This window comes from Neoarius graeffei, chromosome 12 (assembly GCF_027579695.1).
Source record: "Neoarius graeffei isolate fNeoGra1 chromosome 12, fNeoGra1.pri, whole genome shotgun sequence".
NCBI classification, from domain to species: Eukaryota; Metazoa; Chordata; class Actinopteri; order Siluriformes; family Ariidae; genus Neoarius; species Neoarius graeffei.
The window spans coordinates 57,378,478-57,384,695 of NC_083580.1; positions in this window are offsets into that span (position 1 = coordinate 57,378,478).

Below are 6,218 nucleotides of genomic sequence, written 5' to 3' on the forward strand. Positions count from 1 at the left end.
ACCCGTAGTTCCTGTTGAGGCTTGTTGCGTGCTGCTTCAATGTGAGTAAATCATACGTCTGTGTAGAATCATACGTCATCCTCGCTGCCATATTGGATGTGGCAAAGTGGAGATTCTTCGCCCGTCTCTGGTATAGAGGATGTGCAGTCATGTGACCCGCACGTGTGTACTCCGCCCACTCCGGCATATTGGACGGCTTCAGGATAGTTTACCTTGCGCGAGCGTAATGGATCCAGGGAGTAATCCCCAAGAAAATTCGGAAAATACCCCATCTACATCGCACGATAACTTGTCTAAGTTTGTTCAGCATCTTGAAGGTGATGTGAGGCAGCATTACGTGCAAAAGTGTTCCAGGTTGGGGATTGCAGATCTGTACAACTTGCCGCAATCCTTGTTCAGGGAAATTCAGAGCTGCGGTGCCGGCGATTTGCCCGATCTGGCCTACCACGACATTTACAATTTTCTCGTTAATCGTGTTACACTGGCAAAGCCCTCAAAGCTTACAAGAGCCTGGAAGCTTATAAATATTTTGTTGCGGGATGGGTATCCCAACTATACCTCTGGAAGGTACGGAAGAAGAATGTCTACTTGATAACCTCATGGGTAAGTGGCATTAATTAAGACGTTTATCATAAAGAGACTATGCAGGACGTTTTATCTTAAGAATGTTCGAAATTTAAACTCGGTTCCAGATAATGACAGGGTTGTAAATATGTATGTTTTGTCTGAAAAACAGTAGAGTAGAGTGGGGTAATACGCCCCCGTGGGGTAAAAGGCCCCCGGCCTGTTTTACCCAAAATAACCACCAGATGGCGCAAAGTTACATTTCTATTGTTGCTATGGACTGGCTTGACAACGGGGATATACAAATATCCACTGTGGATCGCATATCAGCAACGCAGCGGAGAGAAATCAAATTTCATGGTAAGTGATATAATTTTCAGATATCAGTAAAACTGTATTTAGATAGCTGCTATTTCGTCAGATATCACAGCTGTGTATTTGGTATGAGTAGACAAGTCAGTACGTTAAAAAAAATACATTAGGTATAAAAAGTTGAATCACATTTTGAAAGTAAGACCCTTTTTTGTAAAAGTGTAGTCTGTGGGGTAAAACGCTCCCTTAATGGCGGGGTAAATGGCCCCCAGGGGGCATCATTTCCTTTTATCATAATTAGAGTAGAGTGGGGGAAAAAGCCCCCCTTAAGGAAAATTCAGTTTTTCTCCAAGTTGAAATGAACCATGTGTTTAGTTTTAATCATAGTTTTTGACAACAGTGACATGAACAATAATGCCACCTAAAGTTTGCCTAAAAATACTTAAATTTTTTTTTTAACAAAAACAAACATTGTGCCAAGGGGGCCTTTTACCCCCCCCCCCCCCCCCCCCCCCCCCCCCCCCCCCCCCAGTGGGGTAAAAGGCCCCCTGAAGTGGGGCAATAGGCCCCCTCACTCAAAAAAACAAGAAAATATCCCTGAATTAATGAATAGCTTGTTTTTTGTTAATTCATGTTCAATCCACACAAAATTATATTGAAATTAAAATGCGAAATCTAATAAAATAATGCATCTATTCATTAATTCAGGGATATTTTCTTGTTTCTTTCACATTATAGGCTTAAGTAAACACTTTTGCTATCCAAACAGCTTTTTTTGAGTGAGGGGGCCTATTGCCCCACCTCAGGGGGCCTTTTACCCCACTGGGGGGGTGGGGGGTGGGTAAAAGGCCCCCTTGGCACAATGTTTGTTTTTGTTAAAAAAAAAAAATGAAGTATTAACTTTAGGCAAACTTTAGGTGGCATTATTGTTCATGTCACTGTTGTCAAAAACTATGATTAAAACAACACATGGTTCATTTCAACTTGGAGAAAAACTGAATTTTCCTTAAGGGGGGCTTTTCCCCCCACTCTACTCTAAATCTGCGCAGCTTCCGCGAAAACGTGGGCAACTTTCTGATTTACTGTTTTCTTCTCATACTTCCTATTTTTCATGGACTGTAACGGCATTTGCTTATTTAGTAATTTTAATATAGAATTTACTCTGATGAAATTATTCAGACACTCCAACGCCCCCCCTAAAAAAAAAAAATCAGGTCTGCGCAGTGATTCAGCCGTGGAAAAGGCGCATCCGCCGTTTGCATCCCCGTTTAAACTCATAGGTTAACCGACTTTAACCGGCTAATGAGGCTCGGTGGTCGGTCAAGATTTTTTTTTAGTTTTCGCCATCCCTACTATGGATTGGCCTTTCAAAGGCATATATGAGCCAAAAAGATAAAACATTGTCATAGACTAGGCCAGGGTAGTAGGGCTAGGCATAGCCATTTTAAACGTTAGAGACTGTCTAGTTTCTAAGTATGCAGCTATCATTCAATCCAAAAATCAACTTAACAGATGTACTAGGAGTACTGAATTAGAAGATTACACCAATCTGATATGAAGTGTTCACTACAAATTTGGCTGGTAGAACTGGGGTATCAGTTTTCCCTTCGCACAGAGGACACCCATTTTGCGCGTCTCTCCTCAGGAATCTATAAAATGACAGGCCCTCCTTTTGGCCCTGTCTATTAGTACAACCAAATGCTGAACAAGATATAACCATTCTCGAAAGATCTACTCCCACACACTTGATAATTAGAATGGGTTCGTCTAAGTTCTCTGCGCGACCTTGCCGTCCAAAATGACGGATAACGAATATCACGTGACCTCGTGACGTCACGTGCACGCTCTCTATAGCGTCTAGACAGTAGCCGAGAATAAAGATGCCTCATTCATGTGCTGCATTTAACTGTACCAACAGGTTTACCGTCCAAACGAGATCACATGGGATTACCTTTCACAGGTGAGACTGGAAAAATGCTTTTCAATACTGTTCCTTCAGTCTTCAGTTTCCCAGCTCATCTCCACCGGGGAGGTGTATAGTTATAAGCAGTGAGAATTAGATAATACAGTGCCACACTATGATGAATGTTTTTAACCTTTCTGAATGTGAAGGAATCATCTCATCTCATTATCTCTAGCCGCTTTATCCTGTTCTACAGGGTCGCAGGCAAGCTGGAGCCTATCCCAGCTGACTACGGGCGAAAGGCGGGGTACACCCTGGACAAGTCGCCAGGTCATCACAGGGCTGACACATAGACACAGACAACCATTCACACTCACACCTACGGTCAATTTAGAGTCACCAGTTAACCTAACCTGCATGTCTTTGGACTGTGGGGGAAACCGGAGCACCCGGAGGAAACCCATGCGGACACGGGGAGAACATGCAAACTCCACACAGAAAGGCCCTCGCCGGCCACGGGGCTCGAACCCGGACCTTCTTGCTGTGAGGCGACAGCGCTAACTACTACACCACCGTGCCGCCCGTGAAGGAATCAGTGATGTATTTTGTTTTGGTATGACGTTAGAACCTGGCCGAACTCAGTTTGGTGGTCATTCAGATCACTTTATTCAACGAGAGTAGGTCTGTGTGGTGACTCAATAAATAAAACAGTAAATTTTTATTTTCATTCACTGTTTCCAGTTTTTCCACTATTTCCATCATTTATCATATTCAGTCTTGTAGGTTGGTTATTGTGGCCTCAGGTTTTGGTAGCTTGCTACGGTATGCTGACTGATTAGCTTACCTGAGCTATCTATCGCGTATCTGTCGCTAGTTTGCAGTGTACAGGGTATTTCGCACACTATTTATAACCATCACATTAAAAGTTATATGTGTTGTTTTGATGCCTGTTTGTTTCCCAAATATATATGTGTGTGTGTTAATGGGTGAATAAAAGGCATCGAGTTAAATATTATTGTAGAAAGGGGCTTTATGAAGTTCAGTCCATTTACTTGCATTGGTTTATGGGGAAGATTTGCCACATCCAATATGGCGGACACTCTGACGTATCCCAGCAACGGGCCACCAGCTCAATGCGGCGTCTATGTTTATATGTCTATGGTGAGTGATGGAGAAAGGTCTGTTAAACGGGAAGTTTCATTTCAAAAGTTTCATTTCAAAAGAAGAGTGTGATTGAGTTGGTTTTGGTATGCACTTTGCAGTTCTAAAATACTTTTGTAAAGTGAGATTTCAGTACGCTGTAGCACTGTGATATCACACTAAATGTCTTTATTGAAGTCCAACTGCAATTTATTTTTGTTTGCACAGCACTGTGAAGTCCTATAGGCTGTGACTGAATACAACTCCAGCACAATTGAAGTTTTATTTCATTATTTTCTTTTGTCACACGTCTGAACTGAGACACAGTAGTATGTGACTACATGTTTTATATTTGAGACTACAGCTCCCTAATCCATCACACAAAACACAAAATTGGATTTTATGTTCAGTACTGCCTAGTATGTGAGTGAATAAACTCCCTTTCCATTTTCTCTTGTCCCAGCAGTCTAACAAGTACTTTTAGCATAAAATGTGTTCACCATTTTAATTGTAACATTTCACTTTAAAAGCCTTATTCATTTACATAGATTAAAAAAAAAGTGATTAATCGCGATTAACTATATGAAATCCTGAGATTAATCGCGATTTAAATTTTTTAATCGTTTGACAGCCCTAATAACTATATATAACTTTATTTGTATAGCACTTTTCAAGCCTGGCGGCATAAAGTGCTATACATAATGATGAAATAAAATATCAACAAAGGTATTACAGAAAAAAAAAGTTTGAATAAAAGGAAAATATAAAAATTAATTGTAAGATATAAAACATTGAGAATTATTAAGATTATTAATTCTTATTAAGAATTATTAAGAATATAAGAATATACTACTTTAAAAAATAATAAAACATTAAAAAGTAAAACAAGAAACCCCTGCATATTACAGTGGCATTACAGATTTAAAAACAAGAAACAACAACATTCAAATACAGGTTATAGAATTTTAGTGTTGTATTTTTTTATTTTTATTACATTTTTTTGTTTGTTTTTTAGTATTTCATAATTATGCCAGTTGAATGATTTATGTATGCACTGTAATTTATATTGTTGTAAAGCATCTTGAGCTGTGGATAAGTGTGCTACATAAATAAAGTTATTATTATTATTATTATTATTAAAGGAAAGATAAAAAACTATAAGATATAAAGATGAGATAAAAAGTAAGAGTATGAATAAATAAATATAATTTTCAAGACATCAAGAAAGAAAGTAAGAAAAAAAATGCATCTACAATTGCTGAAGGATTTTTTTTTAAAAATGAGACATAAAAATGGCTATAGAGTCGGTTGACCTAATGCTTGGAGGTAACTGTTCCAAAGTCTAGGAGCCATCACATCTGAGTGGTCAGAAGGTGTTGATTACTTTTCTGTAACAGCAGCTTGGACAATAGTGCAGCTGCAAATTTCAGGCTCATACGTATTAATGTGCTTGTTTGAATAAATGATCATTTCTATCGTAACAATTTACTCTCTAAGGGCCTTGTATGGCAGATGCTTATAAAAGGATTAATAAATGTGTGTATTTGTTGATATGGTGATATTTTCCCTAAGAAGACATTTACAATTATTAAAAAAAATTGGAAGGAGTTTATAGTCAGAGATACAACTAACTTTACATTTTCTCAGAGGGAAGAGTTGCAGATTGTAGTTTCTCTGTAACATGACAAGCTACATGTTTTTGTTTTGTTAAACTCAAGACAGAAAAAAGAGCGGCTAGTGAGGAAACGACTGGTATAACGTTAGTGCTATAATGTTCGCACTTGATGTGCTGATGTTCCACAACATTAAATGTAACTATAAATTAATATAACATACAGTATGTTGTTTCTTAGTAAAATAAAAGTGTTGGTAATCTGCTATGGTACGATATGGTACCTCGAGATGTGCTCTTATTGGGCAATAAACTTTGGGGTGATAATAGCAACTTTCAATGATGCTAAAATAAAATTCTGTCTTAGCAGTCTTTATGAATTTTAAGATCTCCCTGGTGCATTTTTATTATATCCATTGTGACAAGTAAATAAAAATGCAGCAGTTGCAAATGCTGGAAGTTTATGCCAAGCTGCATTTAACCTTAATGCATGACCTCTTACCATGCAGAAGGGCAGGAAGCAGGAATACAGTTAGGGAGAAATCAGCCAGCCATAACAGTCTGTGTACCATGATGCCATGACGCTCAGGTGACCAATGCTGTATCCTTTAGGAAGAAAAGGTCCATGAGAAATAAATAAAAAAAAAGATGATGAAGAGGAAAGAAATTCTGTTGAAAATATTCTGA